This window comes from Dasypus novemcinctus, chromosome 10 (genome assembly GCF_030445035.2).
Source record: "Dasypus novemcinctus isolate mDasNov1 chromosome 10, mDasNov1.1.hap2, whole genome shotgun sequence".
In the NCBI taxonomy this organism is placed as follows: domain Eukaryota; kingdom Metazoa; phylum Chordata; class Mammalia; order Cingulata; family Dasypodidae; genus Dasypus; species Dasypus novemcinctus.
In genome coordinates, this window is record NC_080682.1 from 99,277,147 (window position 1) to 99,292,121 (window position 14,975).

The window sequence follows — 14,975 nt, forward strand, 5'->3', positions numbered from 1 at the left end:
ACCTGTAATGTATTCAAGGCCTGGTTTGAATGCACAAGAGTTTGACAATGTTAAAGTTTATTCCTTGTTTTTATATATATTTTAAACAACTTAACGCAACACATATATCAAATGACTGTTTACTTACACAATTTTACTATGAAGATAACAGTAGGTACTTTACTTTAGTAATAGAGGAAAAATATTATTTTTCATTGTTAGAATGAAAACAGAATATTTCCAATAGAATCAAGACAACTTTTTATTACCATTTACTTAAATGTGTATTTTGCAGTGGCCTTCAGACAGGTTTATTATCATGAAGTTATTTCTGCTACCAATACCAATCTAAGTTTTTTTAGTTAACAATGACTTCTACAACTAGAACTATTTAAACATTTTCAGTTTGGAAGATGCTTTACAAACTCCTCATAATTGACTATAACCACATTGACTAGCCACCTCATGTTTAAATAAACTTACTAAATTACAATTACCAATGAAAGAAATTTACTCTTTAAGAGAGCATATCTACAATCTTTTTCCTTTAGCCTAATTTCACCAATGTGAACTTACAATTTTCATTACTGTAAAGATTTTGTACATATAATGTTAATTTAGTTTAAAATTAACTATGGGAGATTACACTCGAGTTAAATAAAATTGAAACCATAATAGTTTATGCAAGGAATGTTCTCTTTTTCCTTTACAGGAAGCTAAAAACTTTTCTTTGTTTAAGTTATGAAAATTAATAGTTTAAAAGCATACTGACTACCAGGTTTTAAAACACATTACACAATTATTTAATTTTTTTTTTTAATCATAACCCAGGAAAGATCTCTCCAAAATTTTTATGGACTTTCTTTTACTTACTGAAATTTGTTAATAGAGCCACTAATTACCTTTATTTTGTAGGAAAGAAATCTTCTGAAAGAAAATAAGGCTCACCAGATCATGGAGAAGAATTTATTCTCAATCTTGCAAGAAGCTGCGCAGAGCCAGATACGGCTGGTGCCCCGAAGAAAGAAAAATGACACAATTTATACCCCTAAGCGTAGCATGCAAGCTCTTCCTCTGTTTTTCCATAGATTGGATACCTCAGAAGTTACAGCTTATCTGAGATCTAACCTTCCCATGCAAAAGTTTGTGATTTAACTGCTTCCTCTATCACATTCCAACCATATTAGTTTTTACCTGCTCCCCTTTGCCAAATAAGGAATAGAATTTAGTGCTGAAATGGCATCGACTTAGCTCCTTCTTGGGCATCCTTCCACTGCCAATAGGACTGGCCTAAACTGGTCTCCTCCACTGCTGTCCAACCTGGGAGTGGAAGACTGAGGCAGCAGGCTGCCAGGTTACACCAATCAACAATTTTTTCCTTACGTGAAAATTAACCTAATCTTTGTTTTTTGTTTTTTGTTTTTTTATTATTTTATGGCTGACAAAAGGTTTAAACTGGGAAATTACAGGGCAAACTGATTCTTAATTCCCTAGCCTAGTAGATAGGTTTAATCTGCCATACCTAGTCTTGCCTTTAAAGCTCTTGCAAAGAGGAGGCCCTTTCCCAATTGTTTCTATAATCAGATTTCTATGACTTTTTCATCCTGCTTAGTTTAATTTGGGCTTTAAGAATATTTACAAATATAACTGCATATTTAATTTTTAACAATTTGAATAGACCTCTTTTAAGAATTTTTATTTGTTAATTTGATATTATCCTGATGTATGAAGACATACACTGAGCATTTTTTTAAAAATGGGCAGACACAAAGAGTTAGACACAAACACAGCTCATTGATATTACTTATAATTTGCATTATTTTATATACTGTTTAGCTTAATTAATTAGGGGTCCAGAAATACATATTACTTATATAACTGCATATTTAACCTCAACAATTTGAGCAAATAGGCAGATATAAATAGTTTGAGACAAAACCATAACTTTAATTACTTTAAACTTCTAATCTTTACAAAACAAGTGTGACTGCAAACATTTAAAGACTCCTGAAACTTTCCTTAATTTGCACTATGACCATGCAGTTTACCACAAGAATTTTCCTTCTTACTTAATGGATTGTAATAACCAAAATATTCTCAATGCTTTAGCACCATTTTGTTTTAGAACGTTATATTTTACTTTGAAATTAGCAGAATTTTGGATAAGCAACAAGATTAATTTTATATATATTTACTGAGGCTATTTGAAGCCTCAGGGAGACAGACTGCTTTCTCTCATGAATTGCCACTCTTAGGAACACTGACCGTCAAGGCAGGAGACTTCTCCCCCTCCACCCCCTTTTTGATTTTGGAGATAATAAAACTCCAGTGGTCATTTAACCTTATTCCATCAGGCAGCAATTTATTTAGTTTACACTTGAATTCATGAGAGAAAGGGTTACTAATACCAGGAGAGGAGACAGTGATGTCCCAGCTCTTCTCTGGCCTATAGGGGCAGAAGCTATTATGAAATAACCATAGGTGAAGGCAAGGGGTGAGGCTAGCCTTGAAGTAACCATAAACTAAGGAAAGGTAAAGTTTAGAGTTTACACTTAATAATTTCAAGCTAAATTCATCCAGCTATAATTTCAGTTATTACCTTTCCACTGTTTTATAATATAAATGCATTTATAAATGATTTTAATGATAGTCATCTTCTGTTTCCTTAACAATAAAAACACATTCCATATATCCCACATACTAAGTTACCAGGCAAACTTCTTACAACATATAATTGCCATTAATACTAAACAAGCTTGTTAAAATAATGAACTTTTCTTCACTTTAAATACTTAGTAGCATGTAATACCAGAAACAGTTTCTTTGGAAGCAAGTTGGCAGGGGATGCTGGCTGCCAAATAAATTTGTTATAAAATTACCTTTTATTATTATTATTATCAATTCAGTTTTTGTTTAATAATGACTTTCTGCAATTTGCCATTTAAATACCTTAATTTAAACAATGGTTTGTAAAACCTTTATAATTATTTATACCTTTAAGACAAATTTTACCTTCACAGAACACATTCTCTTACTTAAAGTTACTACAATACCTTCTAAGAACCTGGGCAGAATGCAAACTTATTGTGGCTTTGACACCCTAAGGAGGGAACTTTACTACACTTATTCTGATTCTGCTTTTCACCTCCTTCACTTCCCCCCCTTCCAGGCAGTTGGGTGCACAACAAACAGGAATGCGGCTTATGAATAGAAGGGTGGACTCACTGGAAAGGGGCAAGCCTCTCCCTGCTTTCCAGCTTTCAGCCAAAATGGGCAGACAGAACCTACTCAAATTTGGCAACTCTCCCAGGGACCCAGCTACCCTGACTGGGACATCCCCAACAAACTTGGGTGCGTGGCATGGACACAGATGGCCTCCAAGTCCCAGCAAAGGGCCAGACCAGAGACAAGACAGCAGAGCATGCACAAACATCTAGACTCCGCAAACATCCAGACTCCTCAGCTTTTGCCCCAGAATCATTTCACCGCCTTGCCAATGGCAAGGGAGGGCTCCAGCTCAGCTGTAATTCTACTTTACATAAGGACACAACTCCAAAACTAGCATTGAGCTGACACAGACAGAAGCACAAAGGTCACTAATCTGACCCACAAGTTTATATATTTATTTTCACCATGGCTGCCCCCACAGCCATCACAACCTCAGAACACTTAACATTTGGTATAAAGCGAATTCATTCACAAATTAGCACCATAACAAAAGATTTCAGCTAGACTTTTTCCACTGTTTAAACTTTACACCCAGACCAAGCTCTACCAGAAAAGCCGATCCATTTTCCTGTAACCAAGTTTTGTTTTCCTTAATCTAGACCAATTTCCAGGACATTAGGACTTGAACCTATAAATAGCCCTTCCTATTAAAATCGAGACTCCACTCCTTTAGTGGATATAAGACCAGTACCAGATTCTAACATGCAGTAAGACAAACCCAAAACACCAGGGCTTTTCCCCGGTTTTTCTCCTTTTCCCAAGCCTAGAGAGAATGGCTTCCCCCCAACATTCTGGGGCTACTAGGGTTCTCTTGGGAGGTGATCAGCCTCCCCTTCCTAGCAATTAAAGCTAGGGCCTTCCAGACTGTGCTCACCCGGGGAGTCGTACCTTCTTCCATGTTCGGAGTTCTTTTTCGTTCCCAGAATCTTTCTCTTCAGACCTTCCATTGCCCTCGGGAAGATTCCGGTGGAGCCCACATCTTTTCTGGATTAAATTTAATCCAGGGGTGCCCAGATTTGGGGTTCACCTGAGTCCTCCCGGCTTCCTCAGGGATTTGGAAGGGGCAGCAAAATGCTACCATCTCTGGCCTTCGTTTGTTGTCCCATCTGGGTCGCCAAAATGTTGTAGAATTTGAGAGAAGTTCAATTATTTGAGTATAGAGAGGCCAGGACTCAGGATTGATTTTGAGAAGGAAAAATGGTTTATTGACTGCTGGCCAGACTCGGGAGCTTTCTGTTTGAATCCCGAGCCCTGAACAAGATTTTCAAATGTCTTTTATACAGAGAGAAAAGGCCAAATGGTCCCTTTGTTTCAGTTCTCAATAGGCTTCAATTAGCATATATATCTTCCACATCTTAGGTTCCACATCTTTTTTAGCATGGACTCCAGATATTCTAGATAAGCTTTTAGCATATTTGGTTTTTGCATTTCCCCTAAATACTTAAAGTTTATAGCCTTTGCATTGTTAAACTGTTTCCTGGGACTGGAGCCTGTTGCCATTGTCCCTAAGGGCAGGACTGCAGCCTCTTACCGTTCCACACCCACAGCCTTCACCTTAGGTTATCTCTGAAGAGACAAAGAGCCTTCCACCCATAGCCCACATCAATATGATCTGTAAATTCTTTAATTTATGAGTATTATTAATTAATGTGAGCTACAGGTTACTGCTTGTTCTCACAATAGCTTGAGTATCTATAAAGCCACTTGTAGATAATAAAGTTGTCTGATGAGTCTCTACTCACAGACCTCCTGATCCCTTCTCTCTTTGTTTCATTCCTGATACCTTTTGGGCTGAGATTTCTAACAGAACTGGTATCATTGGAGAGCTAGACATGGAGCCAGGGAAAGTGAGGAGACACCAAAATCCTCTGGTGTTGCTGTGCTTATCTTTCACTTCCTGAATTTCAGAACATAGCAGCTCCTGTTTAACATTTGCTTCCCACAGCTAATGCATATTTCTCTCATGAGCAATCTTAAATTGGAATCTTACAGAGAAAGAAATTCTAGGACACAGAATTCAAACTTAGCTAAGTTGCTACAGTACAAAACCACCAAGGGAAATTTTATTATCTGTACCTTACCAATAAAAGTGCATTGGCAACAATCAGTTAATATTTTAAGTATTATAGAAGCTGCTTAATGCATGGATAATAAATGAGCCAATTAATTGACTAACTGAAAATTCCAGGAGGACATTTTTGGCTATGGCAACATGACTGCATTTTTTTAAAAAATTACTACAAAAGACAAAAGAAAAGGAAGAAAATTAAGTAAAGATAATCAGATCTAAAAGTATTAAAATACAGTAGCAACATATTTTATTAAAAATTTATTAGAAATACAGATATGTCTATAATTATCAAAGCATTTTGGTATTGGGAGAAAAATAAAGAGACCAGTAGAAGACATGAATAAAAACAAAATCATGTACATTGTGAAATTTAACATATGAAGAAAGAATTTAAAAATATAAAAAGATAAATTGTCAACTATGTTTTGAAAAAAGATTAAAATTAGAAACAAAAATTATTTAGTTATCTTACTTCACATTTTACACTAAAATAAATTTCAGATGAGTGTTAATTGTAAAAATAAACACACACATGAATAAAATATATTGTCATATAATATATCTATGCAGAAACCCTAAATTTGAAAGTGAAGTGAGATTGTGCCAAGATAATATAATGTATATTGATTTCATTTAACATTTTAAACTTCCACATGTAAATAAATTATTAAATATAATGGACTTATAGTAAAGTTTTAGTATGTCATGTATACTCAAATAACTCATGCAAAGAGATGTTTAAGATTGTAGACAAGAAATTTTGGAAAGGAGGAGGAAATTACATCAAATTAAAACAGTACAAGAAAACAAAAAAGTATGTTCTAGGCCATCAGTATTGATGTGGGAGTGAGGTAGGTGGGGGAGTGAGTGGGGTGAGAGGGCTGGGGGCTATATGGGGACCTCATATTTTTTATGTAACATTAAAATAAATAAATAATTTTTTAAAAAGTGAACTATAGACTGTGGTTAATAGCAATGATTCAATATGTGTGCATCAAGTATAATTAATGTACCACACTAATGAAAGATGTTAATGGGGAAGGTGGGGGAGGGAATGGGGTTTATGTGAATTCCCTATATACTGATGTAAGAACTATGTAATATAAAGCTTCTTTAAAAATTAAAAAATATATATAAAAAGAAAAAAAATAGGCTACTACTTAACAATTCTACATATAAATGTAGAACCTGGCAAAAATTTTCAAATATCGGTAACAAGTATTCACAGGTATGTCAAAATATTTTATCTAAATTTTGAAAACTTAAAATAATATAAATGTCAGCTAATGAATGGATACATGAAATGAACATGAAGGAAGATTTATTGCATTTAAAAAGGAAAATAGATATCCACCATTAAGATAAAATGAAAAATAGGCTATAAACTGATGCGTGGTGTGTCACCATTTATATAAATAAAAATTACAGCTCCAATTCCCACCAATATTATTGAATTTAAATCTATAAATGTAAACTTGAGTAATGCTTTATTGTCTCTATCAATGAAGATAAGGAAAGAGCAAGAAAATTTCATTGGATGGTACTCATTTCAACTTGAAACTCTCATATATTTGATGAAACTTATTATGCAAAATAAATAAATTAAAATAGCTATAATTGTTAATCCCATATTTTGAAAACAAAGATATTTAATATATGTTTCTTTGCTTCAATTATTTTAAAACAAGGGAAAATATAGAAATTTAAAACTAGGAGGTTGAGTGAAGGGGGAATAAATCCCCCAGAATGTAACTTCACTGAACTAAACTTAGACATAGAAACAGTCTCTCTGGCAAGAACACACTAGTTTTCTTTGCTGCTGAAAACTTATTTGTAAAAGAAAGGGACAGGAGTCTTTATCTTTTAATAAACACACAGAGCAATCAATCTCATATCTGTTTGGTCCTGACACCATAAATGATGAGGTTGAGTGAGGGTGGGATTACCAAATATTGTTGGCAACAAGAATGTTACTGTAGGGAAACGGACTTTGGCCCAGTGGTTAGGGCGTCCGTCTACCATATGGGAGGTCCGTGGTTCAAACCCCGGGCCTCCTCGACCCGTGTGGAGCTGGCCATGCGCAGTGCTGATGCGCGCAAGGAGTGCCGTGCCACGCAAGGGTGTCCCCCGCGTGGGGGAGCCCCACGCGCAAGGAGTGCGCCCGTGAGGAAAGCCGCCCAGCGTGAAAAGAAAGAGCAGCCTGCCCAGGAATGGCGCCGCCCACACTTCCTGTGCCGCTGACGACAACAGAAGCGGACAAAGCAACAAAAGCAGACAAAGAAACAAGACGCAACAAATAGACACCAAGAACAGACAACCAGGGGAGGGGGGGAAAGTAAATAAAAAAAAAAAAAAAAAAAAAAAGATACTTTGAGCTAAAAAAAAAAAAAAAAAAAAAAAAAGAATGTTACTGTAGCGTGGTATGTTATGTCCAAATCGGTGGGTAAGGAAAGAAAAGACGGAAGGGATGTAGAAAATGCAGATAACCCCAACATGGGACCCACAAGTGCTTAGGGCTTTTAACCAAGCTTCCTTGGATGGGAGGTGGAAGACATCACAGAGAATGTAAACATAGAAAATAGCAATAAAGACCAGGTTCTGGAGAAAGAGGGAAACCACAAAGAGCCCATAGATAGCATTGATGCGGATGTTTCCACAGGACAATTTTGCAATGCCCATGTGCTCACTGTAGGTATGGGCTATTATATGAGCCTGATAAAAGGGCAGGCAGTAGATGAGATAGATCATGGGAAGGGTAAGCAAGACAGGACAAATTACAATGTATAAACCAACACCCACTAGCACCCGAGCTTTCAAGATGGTTGGGTAGTGGAGTGAAACACAAATGACCACGTAGTGGCCAAAGGCCATGGCTACCAAGACCTCTGCCTCCATGCCAGTGAAGGCATGAATCAAAAACATCTGGGCAATGATCCAAATTTAATCTCATGGACATCAAACCAGAAGATGCTCAGCAGGCGGGGCACAGAGGTTGTAGAAAGAGCCAAATCAATTGTTGAAAGAATGGCCAAAAAGTAGAACACAGGATCCTGGAGGGTCCGCTCTACCTTGATGATCAGTAGAATTGTGACATTGTCAAATGGTACACAGAGCAGAAAGGCAGTGAAATCCAGGCATGGAACTTTTCCAGTCCTGGAATTCCAATAAGGAAAAATGTGGCTGGGTGAAAAGTGCTGGTATTGTGGTATACCATCCAGTCACATCCAAAGAGAAGCTCCTTCTCCTAAAAGAAGAAAAATAGAAGCTTTCTCTCCTAAAAGGAAAAGGGGAAATTTGAATTAGAGTTTGTTATGAAAATGATTAGCTTAGTGCTTAAGTTTTAGAATGAAAGTTAACTGGTTTACTATCTGGAAAGACATGTAAAAGTAGTTCTTAAATTAAATATGAGCCATAGACTTTTGCATAGGCCATATTTTTCTAAAAAACACCTCAATCCTTATACTGATATAATTCTCATTTTTAACATGTAAGGCTCTTCAGCAAGCCCACTGCAGAATTCTAAGAGATGAAACTTTATATTAACCCTGGAACTCTATATTAACTGTACCTTCTATGAATCCTCTGACCAATGAGGGACACATGAAAAATCAAAGTTATACACAAAGACTGGCAGACATAATACAAAAGGAAACAGGTAGACAAAAACATTGTCACAGACACAGATGTAACAGACACATTTAGAATCTATTAGAAACAACAAAATTTCTTCTAATGATTCATTGATCACTTATTACCATAGAGGCACTTATGGAAATATCAAGATCAAGACTAATATCCTGTCAAAAAGGCAGCAACAGAATATCATAGACACAGATTGTTACAAACAAAAGCACAGGCTCTTTGAGATGCCTACTCAGGAGTAGCCACAGCCATTAGGGCCTGAGCCATATGCCTCTATATTCCATGAATCCCTTCAGGAATGATAATATAAACCCTTTTGTAGATTTTCATGATGACTATTTTCCCAAGACAATCCCACTTCATGGGGTCTCATTTTGGAATGGCCTGGTGGTGGTGGTTTCTAATAGTATTTATTAACATCATTCAGTCTGTTTTCCATCTAAGTTCTAATGAGAATATCTGCCAATTTTACAGCTGCTTCAGAGCTACCTCTTACTGAATTTCCTCCCCCTGCCCAATTATGTGACTAGAAATGAGGATGGAGGACAATTTAGAAGTCTTCAGGTAGTTATAAATTTACAAAGGACATTTTGAGTGTCACAAAGATATCTGGAATGGCAGAGTCTAATTGAAAAAATATTATCTTATATAATTGTCTAAATGAAATATAGAGGGACACTTTTGCAACACCATTAAAATGATGGAGAAGCAACTAAGACATTTAAATAATCAAACAATGAAATAAAGAGACTTTCTCTGGGTCACTAACTTTAGGCAGAATAGTTCAAGATTAAGGTGAAGTAGCCCAATTCTTGTTTTTATTCTTAATATCACTCCATCTCTCTGACAATTTATCAATGTGGGTAACATAGCAAGATGAAATAATAAATACATATATTCTATCCTTTTTGAGATGACAAGGAGAGACAGAGAGAGAGGTATATCTGTATTGCTCAATGTCTCCCATGTTTATGATTTTTTAAGACTGAGGCATCCATGTCAGGATCTTTTGCCCAGTGGCAAGATATTGGTCAAAATCAAGGACTCTAAATACCCTGACACTCACCTTCAGGTCACCTCTAGATGTGCACTCTCAACACTTTATCACTGCTAATTCATTGTGCTTAAGAAATCCATTGTATTCACCAAAATCCATACCAGAAGCAGAGGTTATACTTTATCAACCATTAAATTAGTTTTTGGATCAAATTTAAATATTATATATATTCCAGGTGTTTTTAAGAATACCCCATTTCCATTTAAAAGTTATCGACTTTTACCCTGTAAGATTTAGAAAGTGAACTACATGATGCATATCGACCCAAGAAATTTTCAGCTACCTCTGCTCACCTCTCTGTAATACATACCTAAACGAAGACAAAATTCATGAATGATGTTTCATTCTTCCACAGCATTAGAGACACAAGGAAAACAAAAAGCAGCACAGCTCTGTTCTTTTTCTATACTGTCTAAGAAGGGTGGTTTTATGTTAAGGCTTTAGCTGCTTAAAACCAGTTAGAAAAATTAAATTATTTCTGTTTTCTTCTCTAAATGGTGCTCTGGGATCAAATCCTTTGAGAATGCTAACAAAACTCCTAGACTCTTACAGAGGGAAACAGAGGCAAAACAAACAAACAAACAAAAAAAACAAAACAACTGACATGGATGGAAATTAATACACAGAAAAGTGCAAATATGGGGACTTAAATAAAAACTGTTATTTTAATTTACATATGACATATATAAAAAATAGACACATTTCATCTCAAAAACAGTGAAATAATGCAGCAAAATTATATGGGTTAGTATTTTTTAGATAAAATGGTACTTGACCCATATGAAATACAAAAGTGCAGACATATCAACTTGGCATTGGAGACTACATTTTCAGCCTTAGTCCTCACTAGTCTTCTTCACTAACCAGAAGTTATAGAATCATTGAATGCTGAATTCTATGGATCCTGATCCATTAAGTCTTCAGTCAAATGATACCTGTCCACGATTTTCCCCCTCATTCCCATCTCCAACCAGGTTTTCATATCTATCACACAGAGCTCATATTGAGAAGTGCTAAAAATCTCCCATCCTAAATCAGTCTTCCTCACTAGCTATGTACACTAGCTATGTCTCCTGGAGTAATTTTACTAATGATCTATATGCCTCAGTTTCCTCAACTGAAAAATTATTGATGATACTAACGCCAACACACAGAGTTGTACTGAGGTATAAAATAAGTAGTGCCTGTAAGGCACTCATTTTAGGTCACATTTGTACATTTGTACATTTATCTGATTATCATTAGAATAAAATCATTTCAAGAAGAAAAATTAGATTTCTTTATCATGCACTTGAGCAGACAGCTAAGACTATACTGAAGTAAAGCCACCATCAGTCTTAAGATATAAAACACAGACTACAATTCATGAATTTAAATTCATCTGACTCTGTCTTTCCAGTTATAGCAAAGAAACCTTGACTTTTACTCACTGAAAATTCAAAATTTCATAAACTCATTTTTATGCCATTCTCTTGGAAATCTTGATCATGAAACCCATAAGTTCAGTCAGAGTTAATTTTAGAACTTGGGTTGAGACATGTGAGGCCAAAGCCATATACCCTTTTTTCTCCTGGTTGTGAACGACAAAAGCATCTACATCTGACAGCTGCTGCGATAAGTCTTGAACCATGTCAGGAACCAGTCTTAGGATAAAGATGAGTTTCAAATATCAACTCTGAAATACTGTGAAAGAAATTTATTCCTTGTTGACAAAGAATCAGACCAACTTCTTGGTGACAAGTAATGCAGAGCAACATCTTCACTTTTTTAAGTTAGAAAAAAACTTCATTTTTAAATTTTTCTTTTCTTTTTCTTTTTTTCATTAATTTTTGTAAAGATAACATATATCACACAAAATGTTACATTAAGAAACCTAAGAGGGGGTGGAGGACTTGGCCCAGTGGTAGAGTGTCCGTCTACCACATGGGAGGTCCCTGGTTCAAACCTCGGACCTCCTTGACCATGTGGAGCTGGCCCATGGGCAGTGCTGATGCGCTCAAGGAGTGCCCTGCCACCCAGGGGTGCTCCCACGTAGGGGAGCCCCACGCACAACAAGTGTGCCCCATAAGGAGAGCCGCCCAGCACGAAAGAAAGTACAGCCTGCCCAGGAATGGTGCCGCCCACATGGAGAGCTGACACAACAAGATGACGCAACCAAAAGAAACACAGATTCTCGTGCCGCTGACAACAACAGAAGCGGACAAAGAAGACGCAGCAAATAAGCACAGAGAACAGACAACCGGGGTGGGGGTGGAGGGAAGGGAAGAGAAATAAATATAAATAAATATATATATCTTTTAAAAGAAAAACAAACATAAAAGGCTTCCATATACCCTAAAGTTAGTTAGAGCATGTTTTCCTTACTTATAATCAAATGTCCTAAAGATACATATTTAACTATTCTTTTTCCATGAGACCTCCTACCAGAGGCCTGTATACTATTTTTCCAGTATATACTGCTTTTTACCTACCGTGTCATTAGGTAGAACGTATGTGTAAGTTGCGTTCAAAGTGTTTTTTACATGTTAAACTATTTAATCTTAAAATAACTATACGGTATAGGTACTATATTTGTTTTGTATATTATGCAAAATGATAAGTATGAGCAAAAGAAATATTAAGTAACTTTCACAAAGGCATACATCCAGTAAGTAGCAGAGCTTGGATTTGAACCCAAATGTTGATACCAAAATTTCTGCTCTTAATTATATTATTATACTATCTCCTCATTCTATTTCTGGTCCTTGAGCCTGTTTTATATTTCAGCAAGCCTAATGGGTCATCAGGGGAGGATTGTAAAGTTTTACTTACCATACACGCACAGCTACTGTATATATACTCAACAATTCACATTCATGAAGTTGGCATTGTTTCCTCTGAATGCCAACTAAGGCATTTCAAACCTGCTCTTTGCTTCAACATGTGTTTCTCTAGTAGTGTAACAATTGTTTCTGCTTCCATCCTTCAAGACAGAATGCTGAGGAGTTGATATCAGCAGAATCTAAAATCAGTATGTATGGTTCTGCATGAACCTATAATCCCAATCACTAAGTCTAATAGTATTGCTTTTTTATTTTCCCATTGATGGATAGCAAGATACAATCCCAGGCTTAGCCTGATATTACCTGAATTCGAGAAAAATTTTATTTGTCCTATCACCATTACTTCCATTAAAAGAAGAGCCCATGATTTGCAGCAAATGGCTAGAAATTACCATAAACCAGGAGTTGTTAACCAGGGCCTCATGGACCCCAAGAGGTCCTTGGAAAGATTTCAGAGGGTCTGTGGGTTTGAACTGAGAACACATCAGCTTATTATCTTTATTTTCTCTGATCTCTAACTGAAATCTAGCATTTCCTTCACTTATGAATATATATATATTTTTATATATATATTTTATATATATTATATATATATATATATATATATAAGTAATATTCATTTCACCTGACTGGCAATGGGATCTGTGGAACAATAAAAGCTAAGAACCTCTGCCATAAATGGATCATGTTAATTTCTGCAGGAAGGATAAAATTTGAGTTACATGTGGAAAACAATTGAATGTCCTGGCTTAGTGCATAGGAACATAGCTTATCAATCAGCAAGCAGTGTCTTCTTATTTCTGCCTCTGACTGTACTTCTGCAGTGAAAGAATGGACCTGAAACAAACATAGCCTGTTGTCAGAAAAGGGGTTTCTGAAGCCTATATATCTTGGAAAAACAGCTGGAATGACAATTCCCAAACATCACACAACACTGATTCTCCCACTTACTTTTTGTTAAATGAGTTATAAATATATATTTTGTTGCCTAAATGGCTAGGAATTTCTTTTCTAACAGACTAAAATAGGAAGAGACAACCTATCTGGTCTTGAGGGAAAAAAATGTTAACTTTAAGTAAAACTCTTAAATGGCCTTGGGGAAAGAGACTGCATATCTTACATATAGAGTAATTTTCTTATTTGGTGATCCAATATAGGAGAAATAAATAATCAGTGAAATTTACATTGCTTTTGGTGGCATCATCAACATGGTGATGTATGACATCACCTGAAAATGCCTCCACAGAGAATCAGAAAATAAAATGACACACCCCACTTGCTTAGAAATCCAGAGGATTTGAGAGAGAGGAGGACTTCACAAATGTGAAATAGAAAAAAAGAAAACTGTCAAGTAGGAAATTTCCATCCCAGACCTGCCTGCTTGTCCCTTTACCCTCACTCAATGCTGCCTTGCTTGGGAGTCATTCAGAGGCAGCAGTCTAGGTTGCTCATGCCGTGGAAACAGACTATAGAGCCACTCATAGAAGCAAATGAGAACCAAATACATATCCAGGTACTGAGACCAAAGTCTGCAGAGCCCCACATCTCAATACAAGCCTCTAAGCCAGGCTGCATACAAAAGGGACCACATGGGGAAAAAAGAGGGAAAAGCACGACATCAGAAATGTTAGCCAGAGGTGTACTCACGCAATCCAAAACAGACTTTTCTGGCATGACCTGACTTTCTAAATTGATGTCATCTGACCCTCTAGTGTATGACACCAAAATGGGGATTTAGCTGGAAGCAGAAAAGCCTCACAGAGGGGAAAAAAAAAAGTGGGGTTAAACTGAACTGTTGTAAGACAGGATGGGTCCCAGAAATGAAAAGTGTAAAGAAAAAGAGCATTGAATGAAGGAGTAAACTTAAAGTAATCACAGGAGCTGGGAGAAAATTACGCATAGAAGCAAAAACAGAAAAGATCAAGATTCCAGGAGAAGGAATAGAGTATTGGCAAAATAGCTGCACAAAATATGCAAGTTTAAAATTGAACTGCATATCAAGAGTAATAATCAGACAAGGAAGAGTTGAGAAAATCTGAGCAGTTAATTATAGGTTATTCTAAGGGTCTAGAAAAAGTTGAAAGAAGTCTCAAAGAAGAGCTTTATAACAAAGTCAGTCAAGAACAAAATCACAGACAAGCGAATAAAATGACATTCAGAATTTACTCATCCAATA

The 14,975-nt window shown here is 36.2% G+C and overlaps 1 pseudogene; it reads right to left on the reverse strand.

The window, feature by feature from the left end:
* Window positions 1-7,134: 7,134 nt before the first annotated feature.
* LOC105747422 (olfactory receptor 52J3-like) lies at window positions 7,135-8,492 on the reverse strand (annotated as a pseudogene).
* Between the last annotated feature and the right edge of the window lie 6,483 nt (window positions 8,493-14,975).